This window comes from Marmota monax, unplaced genomic scaffold, assembly GCF_021218885.2.
Source record: "Marmota monax isolate L192 unplaced genomic scaffold, Marmota_monax_Labrador192_F-V1.1 WCK01_AAM20220418_F8-fsc00029, whole genome shotgun sequence".
In the NCBI taxonomy this organism is placed as follows: Eukaryota; Metazoa; Chordata; class Mammalia; order Rodentia; family Sciuridae; genus Marmota; species Marmota monax.
This window is the reverse complement of record NW_026693024.1, coordinates 13,318,630-13,343,836: the sequence shown is the minus strand read 5'-3', so window position 1 is coordinate 13,343,836 and position 25,207 is coordinate 13,318,630. Positions and strand designations below refer to the sequence as shown.

At 46.0% G+C, this 25,207-nt stretch overlaps 1 protein-coding gene across 7 annotated transcripts in view; it reads right to left on the bottom strand.

Annotated features, from left to right (window-relative positions):
- Phactr1 (phosphatase and actin regulator 1) overlaps positions 1-25,207 on the bottom strand; it is a 497,389-nt gene that overhangs the window by 261,445 nt on the left and 210,737 nt on the right. Inside the window, exon 1 of one of the 7 annotated variants that reach the window (XM_046453346.2) lies at positions 21,187-21,415. The exons of 5 other annotated variants lie outside the window; for them this stretch is intronic. The gene's annotated coding sequence lies outside the window, so the exon portion shown is untranslated. Of the gene's footprint in view, positions 1-20,723; positions 21,059-21,186; positions 21,416-25,207 lie in introns of those variants that run through there. One more of the 7 variants, XM_046453347.2, reaches the window with a different exon arrangement.

The following is a 25,207-nucleotide window of genomic DNA, read 5'->3' as shown; positions in this document are numbered from 1 at the left end:
CATGAAGATCAGCAAGGCTCTCTGCCTTCCGGGATGTCTTTTCTTTGGTCTGCACCAGGAGTTCTAAGATTGAATGAAAAGAATTTGTATAAGACTCAGGAGATGAGAGTCTCTACAACACAGCTGTGTGTGTGTGTGTGTGTGTGTGTGTGTTACAGACCATCTAAATAGTTTTCGTAGACATAATTGCATTTGTAAAAAGCCGCCCACTTCACTGGCCGTGGTGGCACACACCTGTAATCCCAGCGACTCAGGAGGGTGAGTCAGGAACATCGCCAGTTCAAAGCCAGCCTCAGCAACTTAGCAAGGTCCTAAGCAACTCAGTGAGATCCTGTCTCTAAATAAAATATCAAAAGGGCTGGGGATGTGGCTCAGTGGTTAAGCACCCTTGGGTTCAATCTCTGGTACCAAAAATAAAAAATAAAAATAAAAATGCTGCACTTCATCCTTCTTTCCTTGCCTCCATCCAAGTCACCACAATTTGAACTCATAACTCTCCCATGCATTCAATAGGATGTTTCTTGGGCCCAGAAGTCAGCACACACCACTGTCTACTGTGCACTCTGCTGTTCTGTTAGCAAGGACCAGGAAGAGCGCATTCCCTGGAGGAGCTGACGATGTCACAAAGACCAGAACAACAGCAATGCAGAGTGGCCTCCAGCAGGAGGGCGGGGACACCGGGATACCCCTGTCACAGGGGGAGAGGAAGGGCATCTGCCTGGAGGAGCGTCACCTGGTGCTGCGGAAGGTCACCCCTTGACCTTGGATGTGCAAAGGGGGTGGGAGAAGGAAATAGAAACTCCAGGCACGGGGAAAGCTGAGCAGAAGCAAAGAGGTGCCCGCAAAGTAAAGCCCGCCCAGGGGAGCAGGCGATGGCCCTTGCACAGAGCTGACGGCTGGACCCTGATGCCCTGAGGTCCAGGGCTGGGAGGGGGACAGGTGGGAGATAATAAATCCTTCTCATCCCCATCATTTTTTGAGGCCACTGAGAGGACCGATGTGCAGGGGCAAAATGGGTGAAAGTGGACAACAATAAATCCTTTAGCATTTGACAACTGTCACATGCACAGATGATGGATGGCTTTTTTTTCCCCCTGAAACTTTTAGAGTAACCAGCATTTTAGGTGATGCTGAGGACCTAGGCCACCTCCCTCTTCTAAGACACACAGCAAGTCTCCATGACCTACCAGGGCATCCTGACTGCATCAGCTTTGCCATCAGTAGTAATGGCACGTTTCTATATGTTGGGAAGAGACCTCTCTGCCGGTGTCCAATGTCACACCAACGGTGAAAGTGATTTCATTCCCATGCAAACAGAAAGAACAATTCCAAGAGCCACCCACTGACTGTGAAGCAGGTCCCCTGAACATCATTCTAAATCAGATGCGGAATTCAGCAAGTGTCTGACCACCAATGGGCCAGAGAAGGCTCATCATTTGACTTGTTTTAGAAGGAATCATAGTGTTTTGAAGACTTTCCAGAATATGCTGCAAAATTCATTCTGTGCATTTTGGGGTGTGGGGGGTGTCATTTGGTTTCATGGCAAACTCACCGCAGGGGAACCCCTCCACGCACAAAAACATGGGAAGTGTTTCCCTAAACAAGGACACCCACACGCAGGCTCACGTTGCTGCCAAGTTTCAGCAAAACAGCACACGTAGGGGCGTCCGGCCCTGTGTCTCACCACTCTGGGGTGCAGGCAGGTCTCCCTGGAAGGCCTGACCTCTGAGGACCGCTGTCAGCTCTACCCACAGCCCGGCCTCCACGATGCCTCTCTTAGCCGATCTGCACTCTGAAGCCCTGAAGGGGAGGTCCCTGGCTCCTTCTCCTCCTGGGTTCAGTGACTAGCACAGCACTGCCACGTTTTGTGATGTTAATGGATTCAGAGACACGTTCCACGATTACAGGAATGATTAAAGGAGTCAGTCCAAAGGGAGGAAATGATCAAAAAGAGCACAAGACTCAGACTCTCTCCTCCTCCATCTGATGAAAGGCAAATCCAACAGGCTACACAGTCCCCGGTTCACAACGGGCTCCGTGGCTGGGCTTGAGGTGGGGAGACAGCGGTCTGGGGGCTACTCCCCTTCTCAGTTTTTTCTACAGAAAGGGTTTCTAAGGCAGCAATCAATTTTGAGCCTATTAAGGACAAAACAGGGTTAGGAGCATCCCCTGCTCTTCTACCAGAGGCAGGAGAGACCCATTCTGGTTGGGAATGGCAGAGAGCATGGGTGACCCGTGTGGAGCAATACAGACGGGCTCCTCCTGGGGTCTGTGGATGTCTTTCAGAGGACTTGGGGACTCATCCAAAGACGGTGGGAAATCAGGAGGACTTGCACTGCGGGGAGCCGTGGTGGGACTGAGATGTCAACACTTTGGGCAGCCAGTGGGAGATGGAGCAGTCGCCTGGGTGGGATCGGGGGCCAGGGCCTAGCCAAGGGTGCTGCAGTCAACAGGGCCAGGCAGACATGCTCGGATTCCCAGGCCTGGGAGGAAAGACTGTCTGGGGCACTGGGGCAGGCGGGCAGAACCTTGAAGCTGATGAAGTTTATAGGAGCTCTGGGCCCCTTCCAAGGCCCCGGGGGCAGGGATCTAGCAACAGGCTCTTGTGGCATTACATTTTCCTCAAATTTCCAAAGTTGAATACTATATATTTTTTTTCTTAGAAAGAGCTTCTTCTAAACCAGACCCACCCTTGCCAAGAAGTGTCATTTAAACAAGAGAGACTGAGGTGCAGAGACCATCAATGATGACACTGAGGTGCCTCAGGCAAAGGAAATCTGAAAGAAGCAAGATGGAGCCCCTGGAAGAGTGACCTTCTCTGGGTCAAACGAAATGGCCCCCGTCTGTTTCTCAAAACAGAGGTCAAATGGAGTTAAGTCTAGAATAATGGTTTCTGTGAAAACATCCCCTTTTCCTACCCATGGAAGTTCCCCCTGCAACTTCCATTCTTACATTATAACGAATTATTTTGCTCTCAGCATTCGGTAAATAAGCACAGCCCACTTCCTTAGGGAACTCAGTTGACCTGAGAAGGACCATTTTACTTCTATCACCATGAAGCCAAGGGAGACTTGATAATATTGCATGTGTGTGTATGTGTGTGGGGGGCCGTGTGTAAGAGAAAGAGAGAATGAGAAAAAGAAAAGCCGCAGCAGTGATAAAGCAAAGTGCTGAAGCAGAAAGAACACCCAGTGGGACATCAGGAGTCTTGAATCCACAAATCCTGTGGTCCTAGTGGACCACAGACACTTTCTGAAATTTTCAAGGTCTCGGTTTCTTCTTGAGTCAAATGGGAAGGTTAAATCAGATGCTCTGTGCATTCCCTTCTTATTCCAAGTTGCATGTCAAGTCAAATCTTATTTAAAATTCACCCAAGGAGTTTCACTTGTTAGCAGATTGTCTGCTAAAGGAGTTACACCTATACTTGGCTTTATTCAAATATTCAATATGCCATTCACACACCGCCTCTCCAAGGAAATCTAAAAGTCAGCCATCCCGCTTTCTTGTTCTGAAACGCAGAATGACTGAAGTGTACAGTTCCTTCGTTGTTGTCTCCTTCCCCTCCAGTGAGTGACTGCTGAGCTCGTCTATCTATCATACACGTCAGCAAGCTGGCTTCTCAGAAATAAAGTGGAGGAGGGGAAAAAGGAATCAGATTGCCCCATTCTTCCCACCCCACACATTCCCAAAAGCGTATCTGAACGCCAAACCTTTCCAATGAGCGAGCACAGAATCGAGTGGTCCATTTCACACATGGCACGGAACACAGACCCCAAACGCGCAGGGACCACACGTGGCCAAACTCGACCTCCTGTGCCACACAAGTGAAAATGTCTCAATGTTAGTTCAAATGCCACAGCACTCTGACATTTTAATGTCATTCTGAAGAGTGGCTCGAAAGAGAAAACTGTATTGCCTATGTTCAAAGAATGACATTTTAAGAGTATTTCCATATAAATAATGCAGCATAACCATACTTTACTAATATAATATCCTTTTCTCTCGGGTCAGGAGCTTTGTGAGCTCTTACACTATCTTTAGCTACAGATTAATTTTCCTGTCCATGTCCAGCGTGGGGGTAGCATGTATGGGTTGCTAAACATCACAGAACAGGACTTGGAACCTCTGAAACACTCACAGCAAGACTCCAACACATCGGAGACTGCTTTCGGATTTCCTAATTGACCACTCCTTCCCTGTTTCCCCACACCTCTCCGGCTCCTTGTAGTAGAGGTTGTCAGCATCCTGCTGGAATCCAATGGCACTGACTTCCATATTTAGAAAGCTCACCGAGATCACCGGCACCTCTGAGAAGGCCTTCATTTCCTGATGGTGGTACAAGAGACCAAGGAGGAGAAAACAAAGCCCACCGACGCAGTAACCAGCCTAATTTCCATGCCCACAAGTTGGCATAACTTGGTGATGGGTTGTACACATTGGTAACTGTCTTGGCAACACACTCTTTTTTTTTTGTACTGGGGATTGAACCCAGAGCCACCGAGCCACATTCCCAACCCTTTTTACTTTTTATTTTAAGACAGGGTCTTGATACGTTGCTCAGGGCCTTGCTAAGTTGCTGAGGCTGGCCTTGAATTTGAGACCCTCCTGCCTCAGCCTCCCAAGCTACTGGGATTATAGGCGTGTGGCACACCGCACGGCTGACAATACACTCTTCACTGCCTCCCTTCTGTTTTCTTATTTCCCCAAACCTCTGCTGGTATTTTCTGAGCACAGAACTAGAATTCCTATTCCTGAGTCAGCCTCCTGGAAATCCCAAACCCAGATCCAGCACACTTCCCATACCCACCAAATGTCCTGAGATGATATTCACCTTGAAAGGGAACCACAGACCTAGCAGGCAACACTAGGATGTTAGATACTGAGATCCAAACTGACTGGCCTCGCGGTCCCCTGAGAGTTAATGGCAGACAGCAGGTATCTGAGTCCCCAGGATTCTCTGAGAGTGAGATGAGCTTAATGAATGGTCTGGGGCACTTTTGAACTAACACACTACTTGTAGCAAAGTCTGTCATGGAGTTTAGACTGCAGAACCAAAAAATCCCACAGTGCTATGCTGAATATAAGAGAAGATAAAATCAAGAGGACAGTAAGTGAAGTGGGCGGGAGTTATAAGAAAGGCGTTATCATTAGTCAAGAAGACGTGAGAATAGATACGAAAATTCTGAACAGGAGCTAAAGTCACATCCAGTCCTTCCAACACCAAACTCCTACTATCCAAGATTTTGAATATATATAGTTAAAAAAAAAATATAGTGAGGTCTCCCACCTTTGGAACAATAACCCCATCAAGGGACAATAGACAAGTCCTCTCCTTTGGTCAGAATCCAAGGCCATCTCCTGGCCCTGGTTTTGCTCTGTATCTTTGATTGTAACCTGACACCTTCTGAGTCCTGATTGACAAGGTGTTACACAAGGAGGTAAACCTGAGCAAAGAGACACCACAGAACCCACAGACCAACTTAAAAACTGCTTCATGCGGGAGCAGTGGTGCTCGCCTGTAATCCCAGTGGCTTGGGAGGCTGAGGCAGGAGGATCATGAGTTCAAAGCCAGCCTCAGCAAAAGCGAGGTGCTAAGCAACTCAGTGAGACCCTGTCTCTAAATAAAATACAGAGTAGGGCTGAGAATGTGGCTCAGTGCTTAAGTGCCCCTGGGTTCAATCCCTGGTACCCACCCCTCCAAAAAAGTGCTTTATGACACTCCTATTTGTTTTAAATGAAATTATAGAAGAGACAGTGTGACCTAAAACAGTCTATAGTGCAATACAAATATTATTCTACATATGTTTGTTCTCGTTTGTCCAAACTTCTCCAGTCCCTTGGCAAGTGACCTCTCCAAGGGCTCGACATGTTGATGGTGTTTTGTAATTTAATAAAAATACTTTCAAAGGAAAATAATATCCTTAATGGCACATGATCAAGTATCTTATTTATTTTATTTCAAGTGGAGGACATTTAAAATTAAAGCCAAATAAACAACAGTATTTTGGGACTTGCGAGTCTTGATTTTGTTGTTATGAACAGGGAAAAAATTTTCGAGCTGATGTGTGTGGTCAAAATACGGAAGGCTACTTTTTAAATGTTTTTATTAGCGCATCATCATTATAGCTCATAGTGGGGTTCACAGTGACATACTCATTTAAGCACGTAACTTACTCCAATCCTTTCCCTCCTCCTCTTTCTCCGTTTCCCCTACCAAGACCAGAAGAGCACTTTGATTTTGAGACTCGGGTCAAACACAGGTTCTCTAGTTGAGATACAGTAAGCAGAATAACGGCCTGATCCCCGCACCTGTGGGTTACCTTACAGGGCAGAAGGGACTCGACAGATGTCATTCAATCAAGGCTCTTGAGAAGCAGGGATTATCTTCCACCCATCAATGGTCCCCATGTAATTGCAAGGGTCCTCAGAAGAGGGAATCGAGAAAGCCCAAGTCCAAGAAGGAGATGTGAGGAGGAGGGGGATGCTGTGTGAGGAGGGGGCTTCTGCCCTGGGGCCCACAAAAGGAGCCAGCTCGGCCTATGTCTTGACTTTATCACAGTGAAACTGATTTGTGTGGTTTCATTTGTGTTCTGGCCTCCAGAACTGGGGAAGGATGCGCTTGGGTGGCTTTAAGCCATGAATCGTGGTGAGCTGTGACAGCAGCACGAGGAATGAATGCAATGGTGTGAACGTCACCTCTGGTCTGTGCACCCCAGGGCTCATCCTCGCACTAGGCACTTCAGCTCATCCACACCAGGGTGCAGGGCAGAGAGCAGGGCTTCAGATCACATTCCCTGCTAGTCCCTAAATGCTGCTGGTCTTGCCACTTCCTGGGCCTCTGGGCAAATCACACCACATCTTGGGGACCTCACCCCCACAGGGAAAGCAGCGGCTGTTCATATTTTAGATCCAATGACAGCAATGAGCCATCCAGATGAAGAAAGGTATCAGAGGTCATTGTGAAGTTTAAATGAGATGCTGTGGGTAGAGACCTCTGCAAAGTGCTTATATACGGTAAGCGCACCCTGGAGGTCGGTTCTGTTTACCTCGCTTCACTCTTGCACACAGGGGCAGGGGCCGTGCATGATACCGCGGGAGCTTTTTCTAAAAAGTAGTTGCATAGATCTGCATTACCCATACCCTCCTGCTTCACCAGGACAGCATGAAAACTCCTTAGCTGGGTTCATGAGATGCTTTTCAATTTTAACAGCTTTATTAGGACACAGTTTATATACCGTGAGAATCACCTTGTTTCAAGTATATTAGTCACAGGGATTCCATGAGTTGTTTTTTTTTTTAAATACAGTTACAGAGTTTCAGTATATATTACAGAATTTCCATCACAGTGATCTAATTTTAGAACAGTTCCACTGTCCTAAAAAGAAACCTGGTGGCAGTTTACCATCACGCCTGCCTTATTCCCACGCTAGCCCGAGGCAACCACGAGTCCAGGTCTCTCTCTAGATTCGCCTTTCTGGACATTTCTTTAGGGATGGAATCATCCACCCTATGTGGGCTTTGGCCCTGGCTCTGCTCACCTTTGGGGCTTATCTCACCTATTTCTCTTCCCCTCTCCCTGCACCTGATGTAAAAGCAAAAGGGAATTATTTTCAGTTCTCTGGGGACTCCACAATTTGTGCTCTCTTGCCTCTAGCCCCATTTCCTCACCTACCCTTTGGAAACACTGCATCCTGCGGATCTTAAACTAGCTTCCTGTTTTCAGCGAGTGTTTGTTTAGTGCCTTTGAACCGTGTTTTGTTAGCGCCTTATCCAAAGTGTGTAATTGCCGGTTTGTATACTCTGTAAGTCCTGAGCATTCACCACTATCCCCCTGTACCTCCCCTGGGACTCCATACTCCTGATATTTATTAATGGAAAGGATAAAAAAATGTTTCCAGTCTGAACAAATTCCATGCTTCTCTTCTGGTAAATTCAGAGAATTCAAGCTGAAACTTCAAAGATTTATCTGGGTCCCACTGTCACCCCCGTAGTAGTAATGGATATTTGATTGGGGTGTATGTGCTGAGGACAATCTGATAGATATGAAAAAAACATATGGCATTATCTAGCATTTTATTTTCCTCAATTAATTTCTGGAGGAAACGTGGCTAAATGATTTGAGAGCAATAATCTACTTAACTTGGGAAACATTTCCATTGGGGTAGGCTTGGGAAGCACTTTCATCCCTAAATCTCTATGGACTGAACCTTTGTGCAGAAGGTATCTACTAAAGTATAAAGAAATGCAAGATTTAGGGCTTAAAAGTGAAGTTAATTTTAAACCAAAATTCCCAATACAAAAGCTAAGCTCTAATTCAGAACGGGAAAATTCTTTCTCCTACACTCTCCCCTGGATCCATTGCTTATAGAACACAGTAGTTTTAGCTGCAGGATCCAGATCAGCTGTGACAGAAATACACAGCAAACCACAAATGTAATGTCCAGTATTCGAGGGCCGGGGGTGTCACTCAGCTTAGAGCGCTTGCCCTGGGTTAGACCCCTCGCACTGCAAAAGGAAAAGACAGGTATTCTAGAAGTCATATTAAAACAGTAAAAAGACACGGGTGAAATGAATTTTTAAAGAATATTTTTACTTAATGTACCATATATGAAAGGTATCATTTCTACATGTAAAAAATCCCTAATGGAAGCGTTGTGTGTATTTCTCTCAGGCTCAGTCAGATCTTCAAGATCCAGTGCACACCCAGCACTGCACAGCTAGGCACATTTCAAGTGCTCATTGGCCACACAGCGCTAGCTGGTAGCAGCTGGACAGGGCAGCCACAGAATATCCACTCCCAGAATTGTCCCAAGGGAGCACAAGAGAGGCTCACAGCTTTTAGTGTGCATTTGAATTACCTGTGGATTATTCTGTGAAAGTTCTGATTGCAGAGTCTGCTGTCTAGAGATTTTGATTCAAGGAATCCTGCATGAATCTTTTCTTTTGGTCCTGGGGATTGAACTCAGGGGCACTCAATCATTGAGTCACATCCCCAGCCCTATTTTGCATTTTATTTAGAGACAGGATCTCACTGAGTTGCTTAGTGCCTTGCTTTTGCTGAGGCTGGCTTTGAATCCTCAATCCTCCTGCCTCAGCCTCCCAAAGCTGCTGGGATTAAAGGTGTGCACCACGGCACCCGGCCGGGGATAAATCCTGTAATCAGTGTTTTGAGATTTGCTTCCAGGACATTCAGAGAACCTACTAGAAGAGCTGTCCCCATCACTTAGATTAATTTGGGTATTCTTTCCTTCCTTCCTTCCCTCCCTCCCTCCCTCCCTCCCTCCTTTCTTTCCTTTTTTCCTCTCCTTTTCCTTTGTGGCTCTGTGTGATGGGCAAGCACTCCACGCTGAGTTCCACCCCAGCTCATGCTTCTTTCTCTCGGGATCATATTCAGGTTTTGGGAATTTACATCCCCTGAGAGCCCTCCTGGATATCCCGACCTGCTCAGTGGACTTAGGGTTCAGGCTCTGGAGAGGACCTTCTGGTTGTTATTTTCTTCTCTCCTCCCCGTCTTGCTCGCCTTAGAGTCCCTGGTATTGTCTCTGCCTGGTTCTGCAGCTGCTCAACCTTCATTATTATTTGTTTTCAACGTTTATAGCAACTTCCCACTTTCCCTTGTTGGTCTGCTTCCTCAGTGAAAACACATCCACTAAATATACAGGTGGATCCAGTACATCCAGACTGGATCTGGGCCGGGGTGTAGCTCCGTGGGAGATCACGGGCCTAGCATGCGAGAGGCCCTGAGTTTCATCCCCAGCATAGGGGGAAAAATTGTCACCAAAAGCTAAAAACCATTCTGGCTATGAGAATTAAAGGTCATATCCCAGGGATTACCATAGATGGGGTCTCTGGCATTGCTCCTTTAGATGGACTCCAAATGTGGCTCACACTTGCTTCAAGAAAAAAATTCTACTATCTAAGCAAACGGACAGGTATGAGCTTATTAGCCATCGCTTCAAAATTCTATATCAGCTATTTTTTTTTCCTTTCTCAGAAAATGAAAAACTGGGCCTACCTGAAAATATCCCTTAGGGGAATTGAGTTATATTAGTCAGTTTCCAGTATTTCAGGGAACTAAGATTTAAAAGGTACATTTTGAAATAAAGATTTTTAAAACAGTACAGCCATTCAACACAGGATAGATCCACATCCATGGATTCAACCAACCACAGATTGAACATGTTTGGGGATATAAAAAACATATCAGTATTGAACATGTACAGTTTTTTCCTTGGCAATTAGTCCCTAAATGATACAGTGAGAATAACTATTTAGATAGCAATTTGCATTTTATTAGGCATTATGAGTAATCAAGAGATGCTTCACAGTATACAGGAAGATATACAGGTTCTATGCAAGTATAAGCCATTTTATAAGAACCTGAGCATATCTGGAGTTTGGTATCTATGGGGTTCCTGGAACCAATCCCCAGAGACACCCAATGAGAACTGAAGAGAACACAGATAAGTCTGATGGGCAAAAGGTCCAAGAGAGGAGCTCTAGGTCCTGAGGCCAGGGCTGGGTGGAGATGGAATCAGACAGGAAATATGCAAGAAGGATCCCCAGCTTCGGCCGGTTGGCGCTGCTCACTCCTGGTGCATGAGCAGGATAAGTCAAAGAGCCAAGCAGAGCCCACAGGTTGCAAAACAGTGTTTTGCAGGAGAGAGCACAAACATCTCCTTGTGACTGTCCTGGCCACGTCTGCTCTAGCAGTGGTCATTAACTGGACAGTGTCAACTCAAGGAGGGAATGGTGAGGAGGACTAGTACAATGTTTGTTCTCCTCAGTCTTCGATTCGTCACACACAGGAACTGCCCACAGAATAAACTGGAAAATGTTTGCATGGTATCAAAATTTCCCTGGGACTGGGGTAGTGGCTCAGTGATACAGCGTCTGCCTAGCATGCGTGAGGCACTGTGTTCGATTCTCAGTACTGCATATAAATAAATGAATACCATAAAGGTTCATCAATACCTAATTTTTTAAAAAAAATTCCTAATTCTTCAAAGCTCACCATCACAGTATTACTGCCCCCCCTCCCCCAAATTAGTCAAGGTGGTGGTGGATAAGAATGGTTTGGGGCAGTTTAAGATCTAAAAGAGTTCTATACATTGAAGGTACCCTTATTTGGGGTCTAAAATTTAAATAAGTAGAAACAATTATCCAATAAATGGGATCTGCACTCATCTGGCAAACAGAGATGCATCTTTGCTATGTTGCCATAGTTTTATTAATAGAAATTAGAATGATAACTAAGGAAACACAGCTACTGTTAGATAATTACTGTGAGAGAGAAGTTGAGTCTCAATTAAGCTAAAATTGACATAGCTGGATCTGGCAGGCATTTGCTAATGTTTAAGTGCACAATATTTAACCTCAGCAACCACCAATTGCACATTCAGCTTCCTGAGGGCGAACTCACCCAAGAAGAGCCATCAGTATGCAAGTATGAGCAGAATCAGACTTACTTCATGGTGGAGACAAGTAGATTGGAACATCTGTTCTTAACATTTTTTCAGGCAAAATTCTGATGTTCTTTGGTGCAGGATTCTGAGTTCTCAAATATATAGCTAAGTATTTGAGCATATTAAGCATTTTTTTTTTTTTAAATTTGAGGATCCATGTTGGTTCTACCCATAATTATCACTGTAGTTCACCCACATGAGCACACAGAGGGAGCCTCTGTAGGGGCAAGACCGCAAGAAAGGTCGCTAGATTTTTGTAGTTGAATGTCAACTCTGCAGTCAGCACATCTGGAATCTTAAGCATTTGGCTCTTCGTTTTATCAGCAACATAGCAATAGTCACTTAAGACTCTTTTTAGAAAAGCCAAGTACTGCATTCTGACACTCACCAAAAAAAATCATATGAGGTATTTGATTTTGAGAGAAGCAGCCTAGAAATATTAACTATTTCTCCAGATCAGGGGTCCTCAGTGCTAGCTCTGCACCAGGATGGCTTGGGATCTTAAAATATATTTATGTCTAAACCTGGCTTGGTGGTGCACACCTGTAATCCCAGCAACTCGGGAGGCTGAGGCAGGAGGATGGCAAGCTTGAGGATCATCTCAGCAACTTAGGGAGGTCCTAGGTAACTTAGCAAAACCCTGTCTCTAAAAAAAAAAAAAAAGATTTAAAGAAAAAAAGGAGCTGGGGATGTAGCTCAGTGGTTTAATTCCCAGTACCAAAAAAAAAAAAAAAATCAAACCAAACTAAAACAAAAGACAACTATGCCCAGAACAATTAATTTAGAATTTTTTTTAAGACTTCCACATCATGAAACCACTCTTCCAGAACCTTATTTTTTGAAAGGTGGCTCATGGACCAGATGCATTAGCATCACCTGGAAGGTTATTAGAGATGCAAAACCTTGAGGCCCACCTCAGACATGCTCAGCCAGAATCTTCATATTAACAAGATCCCCAGGATCCTGGGGGAAACTGAGAAGCATTTTTTAAGAAGGTCCTATATACTTTTACTTCTATTATCAGATCATCAAAAAGCAGCACAGGAGCAGAACTCCCTGGGAAAACGCCTTCACTGAACTCTACTCCCGAGACCTGCCTGGGGGTCAGGGGGTCATTTGTGTCCACTCCACAATCCCCTATCGCGCGCCCCTATTCTCATCCAAGCATCCCTGCACTAAAAGTCCTTTTGCATTTTAGTGACAGAACAGGCTTGCACCACCAGATGAATGCAGTTACTCTTTAATTCAGACAGCAGGCAGAATGATGGTTGCCAGAGCTGGGGAGGAAGGAGAGTCGGGAGTTCTTATTTCATGGGCACAGAGTTTCAGTTTTGCAAGATGAAAAGAGTCCTAGAGATAAATGACAGTGCTGGCTGAACAACACTGTGAATGGAGTCAATGTCACTGGCCTGGACACTTCAATGTGATTAAGACGCTAAATTTTGTTGCATATGTTTTACCATAATTTTTTTTTTTAATTTCAAAGTAAAACAATTTTTCCCCTTGTTCCTGGAACTCATGGATCCAGTGAAGCTGGTGCTTCCAAGCACATTTATGAAATTCTGCCTCGGGTTTTTAAAGGCTGTGATGCTAACATTATGACTTGGGTAGAGGAGTTTTCTCCTGAGTTGGCATCTAGGGAGGTGGCACAGGGAACACGAAATGGCATGAAAGGGCTTGAGTCCGAGTGGCCATCAGGGAAGCCAGGGGCCCTCCTTCCTTCAGGTGATTTCTTTTTCCCTGGAGGATCTCTATTCTGCTAGTGAGTAAAGACAGACTCACCACACGGATTCCCCAAGGGGATCAGACAGCCCTGCCAGGTTTGGAAGCTCAGCCTCCATGGCTTCCGCCCCCCCACAACCCAACCCGGGGCCTCTGCTCGGGCATCTGCGAGCTCTTGGCAAAACAGGACTTCCTGTTTCAAGACAATGTTTTCAACTGGCTCATGAAGGGATTTTCTGGTCATAACCAGTCCTTGCAAAGCAATATTTTGGTGATTAAACTATAAATGAATCAAAACCACATGGAGTTCATTTCCCTTGGGTTTGGCAAAACACACTGTCCAGGATAGCGGAGAGATGGTTTCCAGTGCTTTCTGAATGGAACATAGCTACACTTCTCCCCGTTCCCTTTCAGGCGATGGCAGTCTTAGGAGAAGATGAAGATTTCAGAGTCTCTGTCCTGACACCACCAGATCCTCACACAAATGCAGACTCCATCCACCTGGGAGTTGCAGCTCACTGGAGTACAGAGCCCGGCTGCCAACCACATGGCGACTCTCTCTCTCCCTTCAATTTATAAATGAAGGGTTTAGGACTTTGGTTATTTCAAAGCATAGAGACTCCCTTTAGGTGAACTCCTTTCCACTTGCCTACAGAGACTGCTCTCCTTGCATCTCAGGGCATTGAACTCTGTGGGCAGAGGCGTTTTGATGGAGCCAGTGCCCTGCCTCTGGGGAGGACACTCCCACGTGGCCAGGAGAAAGCTGGCCTTCTTGGACACCTTGGAGGGGCAGCTTAGAAAGCAAGAAGGAGACCACAAATCTGATGAGAGTTCTTTCCCTCTGTTAATGTATTATTATCATGATTTTGAATATAATCAGCAGCTCTGAGCCTTTTTAGATGAAACACCCTCTGTACTATTTGGAAACTATTTTATCCGTGGTGCAGTAGTACCAGGAGTGCTCTGAGAATAACTTGTCAGGGAATGTTTAATCTCTTACTATCTCAGGAACATAGAGATAAACAAATCTCAGCAAGCGATACAGATTTGAGCAACTTGAAGAGGGAATGCTTCATACTTTTTTTAAATGTTCAGAGATCACTGATATCTGAGATGAAATGCAAAGCGAAGACCCTGTCCTTTTACACCAGGCTATTGAAATCTAACAGATAAACAGCATCCCTGTGCCTCTCCTCTGTTAATGAGCGCATCTGCAAATCAACTACAGCTCAATCAACTACAGTAATGTGAAATGCAAGAGTGACTGAGAGAGCGATTCTTCTGAGGAACATGTATTACATTCTAGGAAACTCTGCAACATTCAAACTTTTTGTTTTGTCTTGTTGAACAACACAACATAATAAAACATCACCTAACATGCCCAACTTCTGCAGCTACAAGTCATTTCAACCAACCTTTTGCAACATCACAAAAGGAGAACGACAAGAAACCTAAAGGTCAGGAGAACAACATTCCTTTGGCCGTGAAGAATTCAGCAAAAGCACACAGGTAGAAAAACACAAGGTAGGAAAATATTGAAAAAGCAAAATTGAAAACAGGAAATTACAGGGCAAGATAGGCTGTCACCAATGCTTCTCTTCCTCCAAAACATGAAACTCCGTGTCTTGTGCCTACAGTCTCAGCGGTCCCTGCACCTGGGGGTGCACCCCCTCTTCTGTAGTTTCAGAGCAGCGTGTCCTGGGCAGGTTATTGGGTTCTCTGAGCCTCTCTCGCCTCCTCTGTAAAATGGGAATAAGAATCCCTGCCTTGGAGGGTTTCTCTGAGGATCTAGTGAGATCATTTAGTAGGAGCCTCTGAACAGCATCTGGAATACAGTAAGGGCTCAAAAAGAAATACCTACAATTATTCTCTCAAGCCCTGTCATCAATCACTGCTGTACCCACCCATTACCCTCCCTGCAGCCCCGATCCTCAAGTTGCCAAGAGTCTGCACCTCCACCCGACCTCAGGGCCTTCCAAAACCCCATTCTCCTCCCTGCCCTCCAGGGCACTCAGAAACCTGGCCCTATGGGCTCCACTCCCTGCACCGGTTATAATTTGCTTCCTCTCCTCTGCTCTTCATTGCCATCGCCAAGTCAGGGCCTTCGATCTCATCTGCACAAAGGTACACCGTTACATTACGGCATACTACAGACTTGACTCATGCTAACCATGTAGCCCCAGATAATTTACTTCTCTTTGGAAAGGAAAATGCTACTCGGTTCTCAATATTCATGGCAGTTCTGTCCTAGAGAGTCACCGCAAACACGGGATTAGTGAATACTGAACCATCACTGCTGGGAGAAGTGCAACACAACACAAGCACAACAACCTCACACATCAACACATACCTTTGTCTTATGTGCATTTCTGTTGAAACACATCGGATTCGACATACATCACTGATTTGTGAACATGGAATGAGGTCATGGCCCAGAGCACCGGAACTCAGCTTTGAACTAAGCTTGCCCAGCACATGTCTGCTCTCCATGCGGCACATCACGGCTTTCCTGCGGTTGGGAACATGCCTGGCTCTCTAGCACTTCACCTGGGCCATCCTACACAGCAAAACCACCCAGGAGGAGCCCCAACACGCAAACCCTGTGGCCCTGGATACGCCGCAGAAAGGACGCAGATCTGCAGCGTGAGAGATGAAACACAAAGCAGAGCATCGCCTGGCCCCATCTCAGCTTGGATTTCTGCTACTCTGCATTTGCCTGGAGATGACCGTGAAGGTGCCTCACCAACACTGTATTCTGGGAGAGCAGGCAAAGTTTGCAAAAAAAACGGAATCCAGGGAAGACAGGGATCCACTGCATCGGTGCCCTCCCCGCAAATTTCTTGTGCAGAACAAAGATAATCTAAGCAATGATGTGCCACTGGACAGCGAGAGCCACACCCTTATTACCAGTATCAGTGCCATGACCTGCTGTCCCCAGCGACAGCACTGCAGCTGATGATGAGGCACAAGCTCTGAGTCTGGCCAGGCCACTTGCAGCGTGATGTTCAAGTTCCTTCCAGGGACCTCACAACTGGTTTGCCTTTTTTTCTACCCTCTCCTCCAAGAAAGCTGGCCGGGTCTCCTGCCTCATGACACCCCAGAGGAAGGAGCCTTCCTTTAGGAACCTGCTTCCCATCTCTCTCCCGCCTTGGGTGTCTTGGCCCCTCCCTCCTCCTCTTACCCCTCTTCCCAAGACTCTCAGAACCTTTTCTAGTTGGAATTAATATCTCCCTTTTGCCAACCTCAATAACCACATTTCTCTGTTCCCAGGGAAGCTGTCATTTTCTACATTTTTTTTTTTTTTTTTTGCTAAAACTTTTATGCATGTTTTCTTTCTCTGAATAGGTCTGGGTAGATCTGATTCATCTTTTCACACATTGCACAACTCTGAGCACAATGGCTTGTCCTTGGTAAAGCAGATAATAATTGCTTACTGAATCAACACAATAACAACAACTACCACCAAAACCCACAAGGTGGTTAATTTTGCTTCATTGAAAAGAGACATGATATTTCTAAAAACAGTTTTTTTTTTTTGAGAAACTCTCCATGTGAACAAACCATCTTTAAAAAAAAAAAATCAAGTTCTTAATTTAAAATGAAAGCGAAATGGAGGCAACAGCAAATTCTTAAAGTCTGGTGACTCGTTCCTAAGTGCCTGTCCTTATCATTTTCGGCCTCTGAGTCCTTTTTCAACCAAGTCCTGAACCTTGATATCAGGGCTAAATAATTCAAGCACCGACAAATTCTGAATTACATCATAGTTTCTTTCAACAGCCTCATTCTAATAACCCAAACAGAGCTCTTGACACTTGGCGAGGACATTGTACCCAAATAGCTTGAAGCCTGGGTGAACCAACATGGGGCACAAGCCCAGGACTTCTGCCTCTGCAGGGCAGCCTGGGAGCAAGCAGGTCCTCCCCAGATGATGGAGTGTGTTCCTGTCTGTTCCAAGAACTAGAGAAGAATCAGGGGGCACGGTGGTGACTCAGGGAACCCCTCCTTCCCTTGGGCACTGAAGACATGCCTTATTGTTCATGAAAAAGGATGTGACACAGAGTTTTTATAAGTCACTAAGTAAGTACTCCTTTGCTCCTTTTGATAGAAAAAAAGAAAATTAAGGTGCATCTCTTTCTTCCCTGTGTGCATTCCCCCTTTGGGTTTTATTTCTCTGCTTGGATAGGCCGTCCAGAGTGTCTACAGGGAACAGGGCTGTGCCTCCCAGAGGGTGCAAGGTCTTGCCAGAGGTGCGCAGGCTCCTCCTCTCCAGGGAGGAGGGAGCAGGGAGCACTCTGGCTGTTGCCTGAGCACCCTTGGGAACCACCTGCTCTGCCGAGGCACCACTTTCTTGTCTGGGCCCTTTCACGTTTGTGCACACAGAATAGGTGTCCATTCCCCTGTGCTTCCCCCAGCGGTGAGGGCACCTCCGCCAAGAGATGGACCTCTTGTCTCTTTCTCTAAAATCAAAAAGGAGAAATTTAGAATGGGAAGAGTTTATAAATGTCACGTGCAAGCCATCTTCTCTAGTCACAAATTCTGTTTCTGGAATGAATAAATAAGCGAGAGAGAGAGAGAGAGAGAGAGAGAGAGAGAGAGAGAGAGAGCGCATACATGGATTTTAAGCAATTATGCCCTTGACTACCACTGTTCATGCTGAAGCGAGGAAAGGGACAGTCGGGGACAGACTGAAGAAATGGTGAGCACACATGGCCACATCAAACACGGCAGGAAAGTGGGCGACAGGGTCACTCTTCAACTTTGAGAGACAGAATAGACAACAGCAGTGGGGAATTGTCCAGAGAAATGTCAGGATCCTTTTGACCTCAAAGGAGCATTTCATCGTTCAATCCGTCCTCCGGAATGGCTGTCACCACCGAAAGGCAGCCTTGCTAAGGTCCATGGACTAGTCCTTTGGCAGGACACCTAATGCAAGTCAATAAAATGTGGTCTTCACTTCCTTCCCTGGCAAGTTAGGCTGCTCTGGAAGCTGGGCCCAGGCTTACCTCGCTGCCCTCTGGGGGGGCTCCCCACTGCAGTGTGGAGATACCATTTTCCCCTATAAAAACACCCTTTCTGTATGGATCTGATTGACTCCTGAAACAAGAACAGCACACTTTAAAAACAAGTTTCCTTAACTTGATAGCTGTTAAGGACGGACGGGTCCCTCCCTCTGATTTGCATATTGAAGCCCTAGCCCCCAGTTCTTCAGAATGCCACTCCCCTCGGAGGTCAGGCCTTTAAAGAAGTGAAGGAGATCATGAGGGTGGACCTAATCCAGGGCCACTGGTGTCTTTATAAGGAGGGACTAGGGCAATGCGATACACAGACCAAAGACTGACCAGGCGAAGACGCAGTGAGAAGGGGTTCCCACAAGCCAAGGAGAGGCCTCTGGAGAAAACAGCCTTGCTGACACCTGGATCTCAACCTTCCAGCCTCCAGAACTGCCAGGAATCAAGCCCCTGTTGTTTAAGTCACCTGGGGGTGGTGTTTTGTTACAGCAGCTCTAGCAAACTTATTCAGTAGCTGTGGGTCTACTCTGGAGTAGAGCTGCTAGTGAATTAATCCCAGAGCATGTTGAGGATCACAAACACTGAGTTAAAGTTTTACACAAATTCTCTATTCTCTGGCACATTAAAGGTGGGAGATGACCTTGTTTTTCAACTATTTTGTGGTCACCAGATACTATACATGATAGCAACAGTAACAGCAGGTACTGCTGAAGGTGTCACCTACGCCAAGCATGATACCATGTGTTGCTCTGTTCATGCATTATTTCACTTATTTTCATGCAACCTCTTACTATTTGACTTTAGAGATGAGAGACTGAGCCTGATGAATGTAACTCACTGATCAGGAGGCACAACTGCAAAAGGAACCCAAGTCAATCTGATTCAAAAACTTATGCTCTGAACTAAAGTACCTATATTACCATAAGAACTGGATTTTCCAAATCCACTCTACAGCACATCTTCCGAACAGCTGTTCTATCAACTATTGAACTTTCCCCCAAATGGACAAAACTTGGCCTCCAAATTGCATTTCCCAGACTGTCCCTTATACTGAATGTAACCTTAAACCCTCTGCAAAACCATAAGTCCAGGTTCTTGACACAGAAAATGTGAACACCAAAATTTAGACAAAATTTTTAGAGAATTCGAAAACAAAGCAAAATGGAAAGTCTTCGGAATCGTGTTATCTTCTGTGTTTTGGATGACGTGAAGGGTCTTGTAGTGACTGGAATCTCAGACCTTATGAATCGCAGTCTTTAGCAAATTATTGAAACACAGAAGTGCAGTTTTTCTGCATGTTTCAACTGATGGAAATACGGATCAAAGGAACTCACTGAGTGACATTAATTATTAAAGCAATGCTTTCTTGTGGGACCACCAAAGTCTTAACACAGGGAGTTCATGAACTGTTCTTACATACTATGAATATTTATAATGATATTATAGTATCTATATTTCAAAATGTAGGTTTTAATTAAAAACCTCATGATGCCTTTTGGCTTCATTTGGCTGCTGGGCGTCAGAGTACATGGAGATAATAGGACCCTAGTAGAAAGAAGATGACAGAAATTCAGGACCCACAAAGTCTTTAATTCCCAAATGCGCTCCATGGACTTAGACACTAAGAACCACAGATTCAAGATCATTTTTATTTGGATATGCAACTATCCTTTCAGAGGGATAATTGTACCACCATTAAAGAGTGGTTTAAATTAGACACATTCAACTCATATAATCTGTCCCCAAACGGAGTAAGGTGAGAAAGAATTCAAGCAAAAACTTGGATCTCTTTTATAGATATTATTCTAAGAACATTTTTCCTTTTGATTCCAACAGCATCATATTTTGTTTAGAGTACTGCATGTGGCCCCAGAAGAATAACAATTAGAAATGAACTCTACCAAACGAATCCCTCACCTGTTTCTCAGATCCTCCAGAAGTCAGAGAAAAAAAGAATCCCTCACCTGTTTCTCAGATCCTCCAGAAGTCAGAGAAAAAAAGAATCCATCAGAGCAATTCCTACCGCGAGTGAACCAATTCCTGTATTGATTTCTACTTCCATGCAGCAAGCCTCAAAATGCCAGAGCCCAGGATGAGATCCCACCAAACTGATTCCTTAATAATCCTTCTATTTTCAAGTCACCTTCTTACCCTCCACAACTTCTCCCTGAGTCCACCTCCCCCAAATAACAACTACAGATCTGGATTTTTCCTTCCCTGTCTCTTTAAGGCTGAAACTTCCTGAGGTTCCTAACAGCCTGCTCCCAGCATCTCCACTGCTGGTGAGATTTGCAAGGGAATCTGGAAAACATCACCAAATCTGGATCCATCGCCTCTGACTTGGAGGCATCTGCAGGTTCCAGGACACCCTGATGAACCAGCTCCGAGACTGCAAAACCAAATCAATCTCTACTGGCAGCTCCACAATAGGAAAAAGTCTCTAAACCGAACAAAGCCCCAAACCAGTCCAAAATCCATGTAATGAATAAGCAGAAAGCAGTCAAGTCATTTCAGACTCCAAGCTTACCTTAAAGATAGCCCGGAGCCCGAGGCTCACTCAGGCATCCTCCCGCCTGGGTCTGCTGCTGGCTCTCCAGTGGCTGTGCTTTCTGAAACTGTGTAACAGTCTCCTGGAGTGTCGTGCTCTGCAAATACACATGCTACACACACAGCCTCGCGGTGCCAGGCAGCCCCTTGGTCCTCCTTCCCGGCGGTGCCAATGCGCTGGCCGCTGACCAGCTCCCTGGCAGGATGCAAGGGAGCCGAGAAAGGAGCCCACGGAGCTGGGGGTTCACCCTGGACCAGGTGGCCCCGCATCTCCGCAGGATGGGTCCATCGTCTCCGTTTTCATAACCTCAGCCCCCCTCCCGCATTGTTCGTGGAGCCTCCGCCGCACCCACCCCGAGCACTCAGGGACACCACGCCTGGTAGTGGGCGTGCCCCGCAGGCGCCCAGAGCCGGTGGCGCCCGGGCGGGCGGTCGCCTCTTACCTTCGCGGGGCCCGGCTCCTACCAGCCGGGCGGCAGCCTCCAAGGAGTCCTGCGTTCCCCTTGACCCGGCAGGCCACCGGTTTCGGAAGCAGGGGACATTTCGAAATGAAACAGAAAGTAACCCGGGGATCCAAGCAGACCCTTGGCTTGCACTTGGCCGCCCCCAAGCTTTGGCGACTCAGCCCGCAGCCGGCCCGCCCAGCTGATTCAGGAAACTGCAGTTTACAAGTCTGGAACTTGTGCCCTCAGGGTGTGCTTTCTCTCTCTCTCTCTCTCTCTCTCTCTCTCTCTCTCTCTCTCTCTCTCTCTCTCTCTCTCTCTCTCCCTCTCCCTCTCTCCCTCTCTCCCTCTCCCCTCTCTCTCTCTTCCCTCTCTCTCTCTCTCTCTTCCCTCTCTCTCTCTCCTCTCTCCTCTCTCTGTCTCTGTCTCTCCCCTCTCCCTCTCCTCTCTCTCTTTTCCCACTCTCTCCTCTCTCTCTTTCTCCCCTTTCTCTCTCTCTCTCTCCTCTCTCTTTCCTCTCTCTCTCCCCTTTCTCTCTCTCTCTCCTCTCTCTCTCCCCTTTCTCTCTCTCCTCTCTCTCCCCTTTCTCTCTCTCCTCTCTCTCTCTCCCCTTTCTCTCTCTCCTCTCTCTCTCTCCCCTTTCTCTCTCTCCCCTTTCTCTCTCTCTCCCCTTTCTCTCTCTCCTCTCTCTCTCTCCTCTCTCTTTCCTCTCTCTCCCCTTTCTCTCTCTCTCCCTCTCCTCTCTCTCCTCTCTCACTCTCTCTCTCTCTCTCTCTCTCCTCTCTCACTCTCTCTCCCCTTTCTCTCTCTCTCCCCTCTCTCTCTCCTCTCCCTCTCTCTCTCTCTCTCTCTCTCTCCCCCCCCTCCTCCCTCCCCCCCCCTCCGTTTTTGAGTGTTCCTTGGACTTTTTAACATGCAGTTGGTCTCCTGCACCTGACTCACAGAAGCTTCATTATGTAATTCAAAGTGTGCCATTTGAGTTCTGATCAGAAGCCAAGCTCCTCAACCCCCACCCCCCAATCATCCACTGCCCCCCAGAGGAGCCCGGAAGAAACCGAGGGCAGACACGTGAACCACCACCACACAATGACAATTAACCTTTCTGGAACCTTCCTTAGGGGACTGCCTTTTTGCAGTGTGCTCGCATGCATTTCCCATTTCCCTTGTTCCCCTCCTCTTGGGTGGAGGCCTCCTAAATACCAGCCCTGGGGATTTCTCAAGACAGTCCTACAGCAGCTTCCTTGCTGAGAGCATTTTCAAATGATAGAGTGCACCAGGAGTCGAGAGGCATTACATAGGATTATAGCACACCTGCAAACAAAGCCTAAGACCTATAAGATTTATTGTGTGGCCACACATCTAAATTCTGTGAGATGTCAAAGGGGTCTTTAGCCAAAACCCATGCTGCAACCTTGATCCTCATAAAACCTCCCTCAGCCACTTCAAATCAATAGGCTGTGCAAATCAATAGGATGGTCACTGTTTGCTTAAAAGCCCCAGCCTCTACTTCCAACTATATCATAATCCCCAAGGCCAATCTATACCAGTGTCTTCAGTGAAGGTAGTAGGAATCATGTCAGTCTGTCCCAATTTCCTTGCCTCAGCATCTCCCATCCTTCCAAATGAAACAGATTGAGCGGCTGGCACGTTCATAGCATTGACCCATGCATGGAGGGGAGGCTCTTTGAGAAACTGAGATGTGATAACAGGAACATAATACAATTAAAGCTTCATGAACCCTCATGATCAAAATTCAAAAACTCAAACCTGTTCATTGGTTTTATGCCAACACCAAGGTGAACTATATGCATTGGGGACTCTGGGTCCCCCAGTCTCCTCCAAGCCAGTGAAGCCTGGCTGTAAATCTAGAAAGGACCTGAAGAGGACTGTTGACATATAGGAGAACACATGCTAATGTCACTCAACCTTCTTTTTTTTCCCTCTTGCATCTCCTGTTCTCCTTTCTGTGTCCCTCACCCATATCCACAAAAGAAACTGCTTTCTCCTTCCTGCCTGTCCCCAGCTCTGGGAGGAATACTAGATCTTGCTATCACATTAAAATATGGGTTGTTAGGTGGATACTGTGCCCTAAGAATCACTTTTGAAATACTTTATAACTGGCCACATGTCCCTCTGAGGTAAGCACAGGGAAATTACTATCCCCTCTATCCAGACTAGAGGAGCCAGTGACATAGGCAGGAATTAGAAGTCAGGTCTTGTTATGGTTTGGAGGCGAGGTGTTCCCCCAAAGCTCACATGTGAGACAATGCAGGAGGTTCAGAGGAAAAATGATGGGGTTATGAGAGTCTTAACCTAGTCAGTGAACTAGTCTCCTGATAGGGATTAACTGGTAACTGAAGTGGTGGGGTGTGATTGGAGGAGGTGAAAAATGGGGGCTTGGTTTGGGGGTATATATTGGAGACTCTCTGCTTCCTGATGATCATGTGAGCTGTTTCCCTCCACCACACTCTTCTGCCATGATGTCCTGCCTCATCTCAAGCCCCAAGGAATGCAGTCTGCTGTCTATGGACTGGGACCTCTGAAACTGTGAGTCCTCAAATAAACTCAAATAAACTCTTCTTCCTCTACAGTTGTTCTGGTTGGATCTTTTAGTCACAGCAGAAAAAAAAACTGACTAAAACAGGTCTCCTATCTCAGAGCTCTGGTTTGCAATGGAAGATCCACATATACAAGAGAAAAATATAACACCTGAATGACAGATGGGCACTTATGCCTCACCCTCCAGGCATAGTAAATAATATATAAGGTGTTGTGGCAGTTGCTATGGTAACTACTTTCTTAAGAATAAGGACACATCAGAAGATATGAGAAAAACATCAGGTAGTAAGACCTTCTTCAGTAAGGACAGAGGAGCAATAATAGAAAAATCTGTTGTTGGTCTACATATAGCCATTAAATATGGGCACTGCAAAACTCAAGTTTTTTAGACCACCATGGGCCAATAGAAACATCATGTAAACCATATATGTAATCTGCCGCAGTCTGGCTGGGCACAAAATCACGAGCCACTCAAGCAGGAACAAACTTTATTTTTTGAAACTGCCGCCAATGTCAGGTACGCGCCCGGGAAGATTTTCGATCCACCCACGCGGCCTCCTCCCGGACCCGCAGAGAGCGCTCCTCCCCCGGAACTCCCTCCTACTGTACTTCCCCAACCAATGGGAACTTTCCAGGAGTCCGGTAGCCGGCCTAGGTGAACAGCAGGAGTCCAATATCCATATGAATGCAAATCTTAACATAATCATATCATCTCAATGGCTAGCTGGCGTCACCTTTCGACCAAAAATGCCATGCATCATATACTTGGCTCTTAGCAGTAATCCCAAATTTTCTAGTAGCCACATTAAAAAAAAAGCTTGTGGAATTATTTCTGTAATATTAGCTTATTTAATATACCACATTCAAAATATTATCAACATGATATAAATAAAAATTAGCACGATATTTTTTATTCCTTTTTTCATCCTGAATCTAGGAAGTCCAATGTGTATCTTATATCATATCTCAGTTAGGACTAGCTCAGCAGTCATATAGAGTTAGTAGCTGTCACATTAGATGGCCCGGCTCTGGATTATATTTGGCCAATTTTGAATTAGAATATGTTCTCTGAGAACATATCTATTTATCCCTCCTTAGAGTTCTTAGAAAAATAAATTACATTCATTCAGTTCTAGCCCTATAGCATAACTCAAGTGGTACTCTCTGGGGTACAGCAGGAAAATGCCTTGGAATTTAAATAGCATTAAAGATTCAGTTTCTTTCCAGGCACAATGGTGCATGTCAGTAATCCCAGCCACTTGGGAGGCTGAAGCAGGAGGATCACAAGTTCCAGGCCAGCCTAAACAACTCAGAATCTCAGCAACTTAGTGAGAACTTGTCTCAAAAAATAAACAGAGCCTTGGATGTAGCTCAGTGGTAAAACGCCCCTGAGATCGATCCCCAGTATTCCCCTCGGGGGAAAAAAAATCAGTTTCTTTCATGCCACTAGGAGATACGAAGA